The sequence below is a fragment of the Giraffa tippelskirchi genome, chromosome 8 (assembly GCF_054371585.1).
Source record: "Giraffa tippelskirchi isolate mGirTip1 chromosome 8, T2T-mGirTip1v1.2.pri, whole genome shotgun sequence".
NCBI lineage: Eukaryota > Metazoa > Chordata > Mammalia > Artiodactyla > Giraffidae > Giraffa > Giraffa tippelskirchi.
The window spans coordinates 22,687,817-22,703,817 of record NC_137282.1 but is presented as its reverse complement, the minus strand read 5'-3'; the positions used below and the strand labels follow the sequence as shown (position 1 = coordinate 22,703,817).

General features: G+C 40.5%; 2 long non-coding RNA genes across 2 annotated transcripts in view; one reads left to right on the top strand and one right to left on the bottom strand.

Annotated features, from left to right (window-relative positions):
* Positions 1-8,880, top strand: part of LOC145518051 (uncharacterized) — a 38,559-nt gene extending 29,679 nt beyond the window's left edge. The window contains exons 2-4 of the long non-coding RNA XR_014062557.1: positions 2,908-3,021; positions 4,547-4,698; positions 8,664-8,880. This is a non-coding gene — a long non-coding RNA (uncharacterized LOC145518051). The remainder of the gene's footprint in view (positions 1-2,907; positions 3,022-4,546; positions 4,699-8,663) is intronic.
* LOC145518052 (uncharacterized) overlaps positions 1-16,001 on the bottom strand; it is a 179,302-nt gene that overhangs the window by 55,663 nt on the left and 107,638 nt on the right. The gene's annotated exons all lie outside the window — the stretch shown is intronic.

The window sequence follows — 16,001 nt, the reverse complement described above, 5'->3', positions numbered from 1 at the left end:
GAATCTTAAAAAATGGTACAAATGAACTTATTTACAAAACAGAGTCACAGATGTAGAAAACAAACCTATTGTTACCAGGGGGTAAGGATTGGGATTGACATATACACACCACTATATATAAAATAGATAACTAGTAAGGACCTACTATATAGCATGGTGAACTCTACTCAATACTCTGCAATGACATATGAGAAAACACTTTTTAAAAAGTGGATATATGTATATGTATAATGATTCACTTTTCTGTACACCTGGAACTAACACAATATTGGAAATCAACTATATTCCAATAAAAAAGAATAAAAAATTACTTTCCATGAAAGTCTTCCATGCAAAAGGAATAACCTGAGTTGAGTAAAGAATTCATAAAGATGAAAAACCCAGGTGCTAAATAAAAAATATTGAAGGAGGCAGATGAATAGATTTGACCCAGAAGAAAAGTAATTGGTAAAAGGTAAAGACAAGCCACACAATTCTCCCAGAATACAGAGAGGGGAAAATGAGACTTAAGACCAGAAGATAATAATAAAACCGGTTTTGACCCTGTAGATTATAACCTTCTCAAGAGATAATTATACAGTTGGAACCACAAAGGTATGATTCATGAAAAAATTGAAAAGCTAGAATTCATTAGAATTAAAAATTTCTGCTCTGTGAAAGACTTTATCAAAAGAATGAGAAGGTAAGCTACAGACTGGGAGAAAATATTTGCAAAAGACACATGTGATAAAGGACTGTTCTCCAAAATATAAAAAGAACCCTTAAAACTCAACAGTAAGAAAATGAACAACCTGATTCAAAACTGGACAAAAGACCTGAACAGACACCTCATCAAAGAAGATACTCAGATGAAAGATAAGTTTATGGAAAGCTGTTCAACATCATACATCATGAAAAAAGAAATAAAGAAAGTGAAGTCGCTCAGTTGTGTCTGACTCTTTGTGACCCCATGGGCTGTAACCTGCCAGTCTCTTCCATCGTGGAATTTTCCAGTCAAGAATACTGCAGTGAGTTGCCATTTCCTCCTCCAGGGGATCTTCCTGACCCAGGGATCAAACCCAAGTCTCCCGCACTACAGGCAGACCTCTTTACCGTCTGAGCCAGCAGGGAAGCAGACAAGGGAGTTACAAATTTAAACAACAGTAAGATACCACTACACATCTATTGAAATGGCCAACATAAAAAACTCTGTCAACCTCAAATGCTGGAGAAAATGTGGCACAATAAGATTCATTGTTGGTGGAAATACAAATCTGTATAGCCTCTTTGGAAGACAGTTTCTTATAAAACTAAACATATTCTTACAATATGATTGCTCTTTGGTATTTATCCAAATGACTTGAAAATTTATGGCCACATGAAAACATGTGCAAGGATATTTATAGCAGCTTTATTCATAATTGTCAAAACTTGGAAGTAATCAAGATGTCCTTCAGTAAGTGGATGGAAAAATAGACGGTGGCATATTCAAACAATGGAATATTAGTCTGTACTTAAAACAAAGTGAGTAACCAAGTCATGAAAAGACAAAGAGGGACCTTGAATTCATATTACTAAGTGAAAAGACCCAGCCTGAAAAGGTTACATACTGCATGATTCCAATCATATGACATTCTGGAAAAATGCAACGTAGAGATGGAAAAAGAGATCAGTGGTTATCGGGGTTAGGGAGGAGGGAGGAATGAATAGGCAGAAAGCAAAGGATTTTTAGGGCAGTGAAGCCATTCTGCATGATCCTATAGTGGTGGAATATGTCACTATACATTTTTCCCAGATTCATAGCACATACAACACCAAGAGTGAACCCTGCTGTTATCCATGGCCTTTGGGTGATGATGACGTGTCAGTGTAGGTTCACCCATTGTGATAAATGTTGATGCTGAGGAGGTTGTGCTTGTGAGGGGACAAGGGTATATGGGAATTCTCTGTTCTTTCTGCTCTGTTTTGCTATGAATCTAAAACTGCTCCAAAGCCTATTAATTTAAAAATAGAGAAGAAACCATTCCTAAGCTCAAAGTTCCAGTGGAGTTTACTGCTATGATAAGGATGATAGGTGTGTAAGTAGACTACCTGTATTTCATCATTACTCTGTCAATATCGGAGCTTCCCTAGTGCCTCGGATGGTAAAGAATCTGCCTACAATGCAGGAGACCCGGGTTTGATCCCTAGGTCAGGAAGACCCCCTGGAGAAGGGAATGGTAACCAACTCCAGTATTGTTGCCTCTACAATTCCATGGACAGAGGAGCCTGGCTACATGACTAACTGACAATATCAGCAGCAAATTCCTAAAGAACTACCAAAACAAGCCTAGTTTTCTCAATCTGAGTGCATGATCAGCAGAACTCACCACCTAGATGAGGTACATCCTTGAGAGAGGTAGGGGTGTCACCTGGGGACGATGACGGTGATTTCTGGATGGCTGGAATGGTAAGAGAGGGCCATTTAATTTGAATATTTAAATGAATATATTTGCATATCTTAATTGTGATCTGTGATGCAGGACAAATTGATAGTGGTGGGAGGATATTGGTAATTACACAACCTGGAATAATCCCCATGCTTTTACAGATACAGTTAACTAGTGCAGAATTTTCTAGCCACATGGAAAAGGCAATGAGAGATTTGTCTGAATAAAAGGTAGAGAATAATACAATCTTTGGCTGTGGTCCACAGGGCCCTCAGCATGCAGTCTCTTGAACTTCAAGCACTGATGACTCAGACTCAGCACCACTTTGAACTTATACACAAACATCTGTTCCCCAAGGGTTCCCTGTAGTCCCTCAGGGATGAGTTTTCTGGGCAATATGTATACTCTACTTGAAAACCAACCCTCTTGCCTTTTGCCCGCCAAATAAAGAAATCTCCCCTTCTCCCAATTCAGAAGTCTTCTTTAATTTTTATCATAGGATTGTGGCACTTCTTTGAGGAGGAAATTTCAGCTGGCTGCATAGCCACCTGTCTTTAACAATCAGAGACTGCTCCAGCAATTGTAAGAAAAACAGAATCACGTAACTATGAAGGTTGGTATCATAATAAATTTCTAGTTTCCAAACACAATCAGGCCCTGAATATGGCTTAGTAATTTTTTCACTGGTTTCCTTCTGACATTCCTTATTGCAGGCTCAAAACTTGACCACTCCATTTAATTCCCATTCTCTGCCAATGCCATAGGAAACATGGATTTGATCCTTGGGTTGGGAAGATTCCCTGGAGAAAGAAACGGCAACCCACTCCAATATTCTTGCCTGGGAAATCTCATGGACAGAGCGTGACAGTCCATAGGGTTGCAAAAGAGTTGGACACAACTTAGCGACTAAACAACAATTCCTCTGCCTACCTTGGCAAAGCTTACTTACTCCTAAAAAGCTCTCTACTTTACCTCTTTTTTCAAGCAAACTTTTTGACCTCCACAAGTGGAATTGAGCACATCTAGCCCTAAGGAAATAGCATGTTTTTAATACCTTTGCTATAGCATCATCACTGATATAATTGTTTTCCACACGCCTACTCACACCCTAAAGATAGTAACGGAGAGGGGCACTGACCAGTTTTTATTCAGCTTTGCATCCCTAAGGGTAATCACTATAGCGCTGGGCACATGCTGAGCTGGAGTGGGCAGATGGCACTTCTGTTTGCCCAGAAAATTTTATCTGGGAAGTCACATTTGTTTCATTTCCTATTGTTTCTCTGGGTTATTATTTAGAGAACTGTAGTTTCTCCTCCCTCTCTCCCTTTAGACATAGTCCAGATTTGGTTAGTCATGTGCTATGTTGAGATTGGTAAACAAATACTGGGAGAGGGAAGAAGTCTTCCTATTTGCTGGAGTTGCTAAGTTGGGAGGGTGTCATTCTGGAACTTCCAAGGACTGTCTTCTCTGACTGTGTCAAGTACAACTACTGAAAGAGAAAAATGAAGATATTCCCAGAAACATCTAGGGTTAACAAGAAGCTCAAAACACCCTCCCCCACTCCCAAACATGGATCAAAACTGACCTTAGAAATGAGGATTTCTAGTCATTTCCCTATTCTGAGGGCTCACAAGGGCAGGAAGGGCCATGGAGCTCAGAAAAATACTCATTTATCTCATGCATACTTCATAAAGGAGAGGGTAAAGGTGAACTTGGACTGTCCTTTCACTAGGAGTGGGTCTACCTTCTCTCCTAGGAGGGTCTAGAGTGGATTCTTGGAGGGACTTGCACTGCTATTGATGATCAGCAGCTACTCCAGACCTACTCTCCTGCTGGGACAACTAGGAAAATCAACTAAAATTTCACAAACACTGGGATCAAAAAAGGAACTGAAAAATTATTGGGCCAAGATTCAAATGAAGATGGATACCGAGAGAAGAAAACTTAGAATTTAAAGATAATGACTAATGATTACTTGTGGCATTATAAGAAAAAATTAAATCAAACTACTTACAACTAAATTGGAACTTTTGGGATGATATAACTCTGGACACGTGTGTTACCCTATCACAATGCCATATATGCCCATATTTCAGGGCCTCAGATCATGTACAGACCTCATTCTCTTTCTCTTTCAGCTCTGTTTAGTGGATCAGTATCTACAGAGTTCAGCACCTGCTATGTTCTTTGTTCGTCACCTCATGAGTGCGCAAAACTGACAAAAAGCCCCTTCTGTATGGAACTTTTATTCCAGTTGGGAAATCAAGACAATAACAAATAAATATAATAAGTAAGTTAAATTTTATAGCTTAGTAGATGGCAGGAAATGGTACCAAAAGATACAACAGGGCAAGGGGACTGGGAGTGCCAGTTGTCCTTTTAGACAGGATGGTAGAGGATACTTCTTTGAGCAGGTGACTTCTGAGCAAAGACTTAAAGAAGGTGAAGGATTGGCAGTCAGGATATCTAAAAAGGTCATTTCAGAGAACAGCTAGCAAGATGGCCCTAACACAGTGGGTGCTTCATGTCTTCTTTGTAAAATAGAGAGTAGCAGAAATTCAATCAGAAGGTAATAGGGATTCAGATGTCCTTGTAGGTCCTCGTTGGCCATTGTGAGGACCTTGAATTTTCCTTTCAATGAGATGCCAGGTGAGGAATGACAAGATCTAACCTTTGCTTTAAAAGGATCACCTTGTTTGCTATTGAGAACAGGCTGTAGAGAAGTCAGAGCTGGAAGCAGCAAGACCATTTTGAAAATTATTGGGGAGAAATGAAGCGAAATGATGATGGTGTTTCCAGCCACGAATGGAGTTGATGACAAGAGATACTTATTCCACATAGGGTTTGAACCTCATCAAGATTTTATGACTGACTGGATAGTATATGAAGAATCAAGGATGACCCTAAGAATTTTAGCTTGAGTAACTGGAAGGATAGAGTTTCTATCATGTAAGATAGGGAAGATTATAAATGGAATATTTTGGGAAAAGGAGCCACAACAATAGTTCTGTTTTGGACATCTTAATTTGGATATGGTTATACCACATCCTAGCAGATACTGAGTAGGCAGCTGGATATACAGATCTACGATTCAGGACTGAAAACTTGGCAGGAGATAAAAAAAAATTAGATTCATTATCATATAAAGGGTATGAAATCAAAGAGACTAGATGAAGCCACCAAGAGATCGCATATTGTTAAAGAAGAACAAAAGATAAAGGACTGAGCCCCAAGCCACTCTAAAGTTAGGACGCTAGGGAGATGAGTAAGCATCCTTGGAAGAGACTGAGGACCTGTAAGGTCAGATGAAGGAGTGGGTGTAAGGCTGAGGGAAGAAAGTGTATCAGTGAAGAGGGAGTGGACACCATTGTTAAAGTCTGCTCATGATTTAGGTCATTGGTCACCTTGACTGAGGCACTATTTGGAAGCAGGGAAGAGAAAGAAGCCTGACTGGGCACTGCTGGGAGAGAGAATGGGAAGAAATCAAGGAAAGAGCTAAGTTAGAATCCTTAAAGCGGTTTTGTAGGGAAGAGGAGCTGACAAATGGAGTGGTAACTGGTGGGGAAAATGAGGTCAGAGGAGGTTGCGTTTGACACAGAAACATATTCCACATGACTTTTACTTAACATGACCTTTATAAAAGCCAAAGATTTACCACTAAAATATAACTTTTCAAAGGTGAATTTCCAAAGGTCAGTGCAAAATTCCATTTAGTGTGTGTTAGCTTGGTTAAAATGCTATCTTTTGCCACATTACATTAAAAAATACAACTAATACATTGATTACTAGACACCTGTTGCTATGTTTTGTTTTTTGATGAAAAAAAAAAAAAGAACACTCAAAATGCATATTTTCAGTGAGTCCATTGCAATATACTGATCTTTACCTGGTGATTTTAACTGAATATGTGGAACACTTTGAGTGATCCAAGAATATGGATTTATAAAAGAATCCATGTATATATATAAACCCAAGAATATGGATTTATTACATTTTGCTCTGCAAAAATGTAAATTTTCTCAATGTATTTACAATGCATTGTACTAAATGATCTTTCTCTCCATTGTATTTTCCACAAAATTGAATATATATATGATATTAAACACATATGCTTATTTTATAGATGTGATGCTTAGTACATACAAAAAGCAAGTTGTAGAAGACTGTACAGATACTACAGTCTTCTAACACTTCAAGTTAAATTCTAAATCTTAGGGATGAACTTCTTTGGTATTTATGTTTATATTGTTGTTCTTGTGCAGTATCTCAGTTGTGTCCAACTCGTTGCGACCCCATGGACCACAGCACGGCAGGCTTCCCTGTCCATCACCAAATCTCGGAGCTTGCTCAAACTCATGTCCATTGAGTTGGTGATGCCATCCAACCATCTCATCATCTTTCTCCCCTTCTCCTCCTGCCTTCAGTCTTTCCCAGCATCAGGGTCTTTTCCAGTGAGTCAGTTCCTTGCATCAGGTGGCCAAAGTATTGGAGATTCAGCTTCAGCATCAGTGCTTCCAATGAATATTCAGGACTGATTTCCTTTAGGATTGACTGGTTGGATCTCCTTGCCGTCAACGGGACTCTCAGGAGTCTTCTCCAACACCACAGTTCAAAAGCATCAACTCATATTAGTTCTTTGCATTCATTGCTTTGCATTTTTTCATGCATATATAGTCCTAGACTGGAAACTTTTTGAGAGGAGGAACTTTTGTACTGCTATTTCTTTTTCATATGTGCATCACACCAAATTTTGTACCATATGTATTCAACACATATTTGTAAAATTTTGGAATAAACATTCTAAAATATTATGATGCTATCTCTTAAAGCAAAGAATAAAAATCAGAGGAAAACTGACTTTAGTTTTAAAATATACAAAATCCAAACTGTCTTTCTTGATATTTAGTGTATCAAACATTATGGAACAGCTAAGAAAATGCAATAGCTCAATCTTTATCAGTTGTATTTCTCTCTCTTATAATTAAATCATTGCAATGCCTGACAATTTTTCAAAGTATTTTTAATCTTTTTTGCCATATCTTTTATCATGAGACAGAAAGCGCTTTATCCTTTCTCACAGTTACCTTCAGAGTCTTTGTTCACTGAGATAAGACAGAAGGACATCTTTACACAGGGAAGTCAAAGGAAATATTTGGAAAAAGGGAAATGTACAACCATTCCGTGTTAGGATGCCCAGATTAAATTTCACTGCAATGTACTTTTAATGTTTATTTTTAATTTTAACTCTTTAGTATTAGCCCCAAACTGGCATTAAACTCTTAAATTTACTGACTTTACTCTCATTATACCCATTCCTTTCCCACTATTTCTCATTCCTTCTCATTGCCTTTTGGTGCCAAATTTTTAAAGTTTTGTTTTCTTACATCAAATCTTCTGATTCCTAAGTGTTTCCCTTCCCTATCTATTAATAGTGTGCTTTGACAGTCCTGTGCCGTTAATGACAGCTTTGTGAATAAACATTCATGTAGCAGTAGTTGGAACAATACCACCTGAAGTAAACTACTTGTAAAGACCTAGAACTTTTAGGACTCTGGCAGATGAAGATGGTTTTGTTTGGAAAACAGTATAATATGAATTGGAAAAAGTCTATCAAAAGGTACCTTTTGTTGACATTCTTGTGTTCCCCAATCTCTCAGTGGGTAAAGAATTGCAGTGCTGCCAATGCAAGAGATATAGGAGATGGGGGTTTGATCCCTGGGTTGGGAAGATCCCCTGGAGAAGGAAGTGACAACCCACCTCAGCATTCTTGCCCAGGAAACGCCATGGTAGGCTGCAGTCCATGGGGTTGCAGAGTCAGACATGGTTGAGCCACTGGGCCCAGCAGAGCACAGCTCAACAGCCTATCCAGATGGGAAGACCACGTCTCCTTACAGCAGGGAATACAAGCCATGTGTGTATGTCTAATAGGTAACCAAGGGAACTGACAGTGAACCACTGGACCCCCACGCGCGTTCAGCGGTGAATTTTATAGTAGGCACGCAGGGACTGTTGTTGCCTAGCTGACTTATTGTGCTTCTTTGTAACTGATTCTCAGTTTCTTTCTCTTCATCATGCTTTCTCTTTTGTTCACTGAGTCTGAAAAATCTCATAACTGCCTATCTAATGGAATAGATAGCTGAAGAGACTTTGTTTTCAAGTGTTATAAAATGTCACAGCTTCCCAGGCATACAGAGTTTTAATAATTGGTTGTGTAATGTTGCTAAGAGCTTTCTCCTGTTTCACTAACATTGGCAGGTTTTCACACCTTCCTCTCCTTCGTCACCTGAATTAAGATCGTTTCATACTGAGAATGGAAGACAAAGACCACAGTCTCATTTGACAGTACAGCTGAGCCATAAGCCAACACTCACCAGGAGCATCCACTGAAAATGCCACAGCTGCCCTCCCCTGCCCGCCCCACCCCGGCCCCCACTGCCGGCATCTGAAATAAAGCAAACTTTCCCTTCCACCAGTCTGGCCTGTTCATTGGCTTTTGTGTGGCATGCAGCTGGACTCCACATCTTTTGGTAACAGTTATTTGCCTGTTCCTCCACTCGAGTCAAAATTAGAGCTTATACATTGCTTGTCCAGCAGCAAGCACCACACCTGGATATCATGAAGTCTCTTCAATGTTTAATGACTAGATGGTTCTTGTTAGTATTTTTGCTTTAGTGTTATTTCAGAAAATAGTACTCCCTTTGATCTGTATAGCATATAATTCAGAACTCCTTTTTTGTCTTAAGAACTTGAAGTGGACAACGGATGCAGAATTATTAAAAAAGAAAGGGTGATGAATGATAATTGGACACTTCCATGACTGTGGATTATACTCTACATCCTATATAGAAGAGTGTGCTCTTCACAAGTCACATAAGAAGCATCCATTCTTCCTAGTGTTTAGAAACCTTGAAAGTCGCACAAGCCTTCTTATGGGCCAGATGACATCTTCTTAATGAAGTTTAATTCTGTTTCTTGGTTCATTCCTCAAGGGTAATTGATAGTAGCTTAGTCTCATCAATCAATTAACCAATCAGCAAGTACTGTTTATTGAGTCCTTACTAACAGTCACCACTATAATTACAAAATTGGTAAACCTGAGATGTATAAGACATCATGATTTTCCCTTTGCAGTTTCAATTATCTTATGAGATGCTCCCTGGAAAAATCATACATTCATTAATACAAAATATTTATTGAGAATCTGATTTATTCCAGGGACTGGCACAAAAGGACTTGAGTTACAGGAAGAAGATCTGATATCTGCAAGAAATGCAGAAATAGAGTCTATTCTCCCCCCAGTGTACCCTTCCTATTATGAATACTTGCACCAAAATGTCATAAGTTTTGTTTGAAGCATGAATGCTGACCATATTCTGTAGCTATAGTAGAGGTTGTGGGCATTAGGGTAGCATTGATTGTTGCGAGTATCAGTTATGGGTTGCCATGATACTGTTATATAACAAACTCAGACAATAAAGAATCAGGCTGCAATGCTGGACACTTGGGTTCAATCCCTGGGTCAGGAAGATCACCTGGAGAAGGAAATGGCAACCTACTCTAGTATTCCTGCCCGGAGAATCCCGTGAACAGAGAAGGCTGGTGGGCTACAGTCACAAAGAGTTGGACATGACTGAGTGACTGAGTACACACCCCAAACTTGGTAGATTAAGGCAACAGTGATTTCTTATTACTTTCAAACTTATAAGTCAGTTGATTCTGCTGAGTGAGGCACAATGAGGCTTACCTATGTATCCTCGGTTAACTGGAGGTTGGCTAGGCGACTTTGCCATATTGCCTGGGCACTATTACTTGTCTAGGGCCTCACCTGAGACAAATGACTAAGCTTTGCTTAATGTGTCTCATCCTCCAGCCATCTAGCCTGGGCATGTTGACATGTTATCAAGGCAAAGGTAGAGGAGCCAGATAAAGAGAGAGAGGGCAGAAATGCATAAGAAATTTTTCAAAACTTAATTTGAATCACATTTTTTCCATTGGCCAATGCAAGTGACTTGGCCAAGTTCAGCATCAGACTATCAGTTCAGTTCAGTTCAGTTCAGTCACTCAGTCATGTCTGACTCTTTGTGACCCCATGGACTTCAGCACTCCAGGCTTCCCTGTCCATCACCAACTCCCAGAGCTTGCTCAGACTCATGTCCACCGAGTTGGTGTTGCCATCCAGCCATCTCATCCTCTGTCGTCCCCTTCTCCTTCTGCCCTCAGTCTTTCCCAGCATCAGGATCTTTTCTGATATATATATATATATATATATATATATATATATCAGACTATATATATATATATATATATATCAGACTATATATATATATATGAGCATAGACACAGAAAGACACAAAAAGTTTGGCCACTAATGGAATTAATCTGCCACAATAGAGCAGCTGAGTCTTGAGAGGTGGGTTCCAAGTCAAAGGGACCAGAATGCTTAGGTTAACTATTTTTCAATCCTTTGCCACTTTGAATGCAGGACGTATGGGAGGCTGAGTTGATTCTATTTAAACAGATGACGATCAGATAGATATGATTGCAGAATCACTAATTGCACATGAACGTCTGGAGAAGGGAATGGCAACCCGCTCCAGTATACTTGCCTGGGAAATTCCATGGACGGAGGAGCCTGGTGAGCTCCACGGGGTTGCGAAAGAGTCGAACATGACTTCACAACTAAACAACAACAATCCTTATAACAAGTGAGTTTTCCGGGCAAAGACAGAGGCTGTAGGAATATAAAGAACCCACCTGTATCACAGATCTGTTTTGAAGGTTCATGTCTGTAGTTTAGCAATAAAAACATTTCTCTGCTCCAGCGACTGCCTTTCTATGGTTCTTTTTGAAAGAGCAATTTTCCATTATTGCACTTAGTTGAGGGGCCATCATGCCTAAAAGACCTGAGTTATTGGCATTTTTCAAGTTACATACTGTTGAATTATGTCCTCCAAAAAGATATATATTTCAGAATGCTCTCTTATTGGAAATAGTGTCAATGTAGATGCGATTAGTTAAGATGAGATTATGCCAGAGTAGGTATGGTAGACCCTTATTTCAGTTTAACTAAGGTACTTATATGAAGAGAGAGAAAGATGGAAAGAGAATGCCCTGTGAAGGAACAGAGAAACCCAGAGAGACGATGCCCACAAGATGACAGAGGCAGAGACTGGAGTCAAGGAACGCCAAGGATTGCTAATAACAGCCCGAAGCCAGGAGAGGGGGTGGAAGAGATTCTCCCTCTGGGTTCTCAGGAGGAACCAATCCTGCTGACACTTTGATTTCAGATGCCTAGCCTCTAGAACTGTGAGGGAATACATCTCTACTGTTTTAAGCCATCTGGTTTGTGGAAGTGACTTTAGAATGGGGTCGTGGGTAGGATTAGCCTCAAGAGAGCTGTCCTGGGGAAGTTACCAGTGCCCAAAGCTCTCCAGAAGCAGAAATCCCACTTGTGACCAACTCTCTAGGGTTTTCCAAATGACTCAGATGGTAAAGAGTCTGCCTGAAATGCGTGAGACCCGGGTTCGATCCCTGAGTCATGAAGATCCCCTGGAGAAAGAAATGGCAACCCACTCCAGTATTCTTGCCTGGAGAATCCCATGGACAGGGGAGCCTGACAGGTTACAGTCCATGGGGTCACAAAGAGTCAGATATGAATGAGCAACTGAACCACAACTCTAGGCATGGCATAGCTTTAAAAAAACTCTCAAAACTCACATCTTATTTAGACCATTCTCCCAGGATTATTGGAGTCAATGGCTATGCACCAAGAGAGTGCCAAGCCCAGCGATTCCCGTGTCACTGGCCCATCCTAATTTTACTGTGACATTTTTGGATACTATTTTGGCTTAGAAAATTTAACCTCTGAGTACCCTTGTAGGGCTGCTTGCTAACTCTCCGTCTAAATAATTTTGCCTCTCAAGGCTTCAAGCAAGTCCCATGTCCTCCAGCATCCCCTCAAGCAGCGCAGGTGCTATAGGACGCGCGTGTTCTCTAGCCCCTTCAGCCTTTGTTACAAGGACTCCAGGAAAGCCTGCTGGCCCATCCTCTTGTCTGGTTGTCATCTGGGATTAGGATTCATGTTTTACAACTGCTGGAAGTGGTCACTTCTTTTTATATCCCCCAGGTGCATAGCACATGGTAAGTAGTATCCTGATGCTTTTCACCTACTGATTAACTGATTCTTGACCTTTTCATCAGGAAAGCAGTTGTCATAAATCCATGGAGAAAATTCTCCGGAGCTTTATTGCTGGTGGTGGTGGTGCTGAGGGGTGGTTGGGGCTTTCCTAGTGGCTCAGCAGTAAAGAATCTGCAATGCAGGAGACTCAGGTTTGATTCTTGGGTCAGGAAGGTCCCCTGAAGGAGGGCATGGCAACTCACTCCAGTATTCTTGCCTGGAGAATCCCATGGACAGAGGAGCCTGGTGGGTTACAGTCCATGGGGTCACAAAGACTCAGTCAGTCACGACTGAAGTGACTGAGCATGCACCAGGGTGAGCGGGGGAGGTGTGAATTAAAGGGAGGAAAACCCTTACATAGAGCTGGCGAAGCAGCCATCTTTACACTCCCAGTACGATCTGTCCCAGCCGTTGACTGAAGGGTGCTGGAACGAAGTCCATTAGAGTCACTTCTCAGTGACGTTTGAGAGATACTGGATTCTAACTGGTAAATGGGAGATGGAATATATTGGGGAACTGGCCCAGAAGGCACGTTACATAGTATAAGTACTAACTCCTTGTTACCCTTGTAAAGCTCAGAGCTGGAAGGGAATGGAAGTGAAGAAGGGAGGTTTCAGGTAAGGGGAGCTAGAGGTCTGGAAAAAACAATCTCCCTTTGTTCCAGGAGGAGCCTCTGAATGATCTGAAGCAGCAGAGAGGCCCCTAGGAGGGAGGGAGGGAGGGCCCTTAGCAGGGAGGGAGGTCAAGGTAAAGTCAGATGTGGGAAAACCAACTCTGGCAGTTTCTTAAGGCTGATCTCTGGTGGGGGAATTGGGTTGTTTCTCCATTTTCATCTGACAGGTGGGTGTGTTCATCTGGATTTCCACTTCATTTGTGAAAGCTTTTACCCTATAGAAAATAAATTACAAATACTTAAAAGAAATTGTTTTTAGAAGAGCCCAGGGAGCTTTTCACAGAAGTGATTAAAAACATCTCCAGCTTTGATCCACTCCTTTGCAGTGTTTTGGTTTTAAATCAAACACTTGAGTCCTCTATAAAAACAGCCAGCAAATTTAACAACCACAGATATATATTTTAAAGGGTAAGTGTTCTTAAATTATATGTAGGATAAATCAAGATTAGCTTCTTCATTTTTAAGGAAAAAACTCCTATAAATTATGAATATATTTTGATTCGGAATAATTAAGTGATTTTTAAGCAAATCGAAGTACTTTTATGCCAACACAAAACTTTACTATAAAAAGTACTTGTTAGTGCCAATGTTTTTCTTCATGTTTAAATATGAAGAAACATCACATCTTTGAAACAGCAGGTAACCCTTGAAGCACTGACACTTCTTGACAAGGAACACATCCAGTTATTTCAGGTTTGGAAATAATCTCACCAGGTTAAGGACTCTGGAATTGAAGGTCTCTGATTTAAAGGGATGTTAGTGTTTGCCTATGTCTCTGTCTTAAACGAAAACTGTGTCTTGAAACAAAATTACTGGAGCAAGATAGAGAATCTGCCACTTGTAAGATAAGAGGCTCTAAATCCTTAGAAGAGCTATGGTAACAGGCTCTTTGACATTCAATCATTTCATTCCGTTGATGTCCTGTTACCTGGTAACCACCTGTTGATTTAAAAAATATTCACAACTTAAAAGTTGAGATTTGTGTTTTATTCAGTGGGAGGTTTAGGACTTCAAGACAGGAGACAGCATTTCAAGTCACCCAGGGAGAACTGCTCCAAGGAGGCAAGGGGAGGAGCCAGGTTATATAGAAATTTTACAACAAAGGGCAGGTAGTCTGAACATCAATTATTGTTAATTGAAGAAAACCAGATATCCCAAGTTAAGGAATTCAGCACTTTTCTCTGTGTGGGAAGCAGCAGGAGTCTGGGCTCACTGAGATCATTCCTTTCATATGCATCTTGGCAATTCTGGACCAATCCTGTGTTTTCTCACATCTTCAGCTTCCTTGGGGCTTATGGTAGGGAGTGGCTGGTCTAAGAGCTATTAGATGGTAGATATTTTTCTCCTTCCTGAGTGCCCTTAGGGCTCACCAGCTCACACTGGAGGGCTGGAATTGCTGATGACTGTGACATCCTTGTTTATTGATATGGCAGGAAATACTCCATTTCTCACACCTTTACTATTTTCCCAGATGTTCCAAGAAATTAGAAAATAACACTGAACATTTTTTCTATGGCAATACGCAACCATCAGCCAAGAGATTGAGGAAATCTTATTTGAAGACCTACTCCTAAAATCCTGAAAACCGTTTTAGTGGTCCAAGCCTAAAAATACTGTGTAGGAGATCACTAAGAAAATGAATGTGACTTGCTTTAGAAATTATAAAAAAGGATGCAAATGTTTACTAGACCGAGAAAGCTAAGAGAGAGATTTTTTCAGCGACTTTAGCCCCTTTGCTAATATTAAAAAGTACATGCTAAGTGGGCAGTCCATTGCACTCCGAAGGAAGACAAGCCACCAGAAAAATCCCTCCTGGCTATTTTGTACGCCTAATACAATGCTCTCTGTTTTCTTGACATTTGCTTTTGACACCTCAACCAGCTTCTTGTCTTGTTTAGGATCCCTGAGGAGTCAATCTGAAGGAGAAGAAGGACGCATCCAGTGGTTAGGTGGTGTCCAATAAGGATGACCTACATTCCTGCTCCCGATGGTTGGGCTTATCAACCTGGAATGAGTCTGCGTAGGTCATTGCAAAGAGTGTAAAACACAGGACTTGTCTACAAGAAAAGAATTTTCAAGAAGTTTTGGGAATAGTTTCTCCTACTGAAACGAAGGAGCTCTCTCTCTCTGAAGGAAAAGAGAAAGCTTTAGAAATAAAGCCTAAAACTCCCTCCTGTGTGTTTAGGTTCTTAAGTCTGCTGGTAAACAAGCCAGCGGGGAGTGTCTACACACAAGGTGAGGAGGGAGGCAAGCAGGGGAAGATTACCACTCATTACGCCACTTGACATTAATTAAAGATCTTTTTAAATAAAGAAAGTGTCAGATTACTTTTCCACTGAAGCAATATTTACATTAATTATGCCAAATGCTGAAACTGTTTGCTATATCCAAATCATCCACACTGGTAATCAGTTCATGTTTTTTGGAGACCAACAGGCTAGGTGAGCCAAGGATGCTAGCCTGCTTTATTTATTTTTATTTTATTTATTTATTCATTTATTAGTTTATTTATCCATTTTTTTAACTTTACAATGTTGTATTGGTTTTGCCATACATTGACATGAACCCGCCATGGGTGTACACGTGTTCCCCCTCCTGAACCCCCCTCCCTCTTTCCTCCCCATCCCATCCCTCCAGGTCATCCCCGTGCACCGGCCCCGAGCGCCCTGTATCGTGCATCGAGCCTGGACTGGCGATCTGGTTCACTAGCCTGCTTTACTCTGCACATGTGAAACTCAAAGCC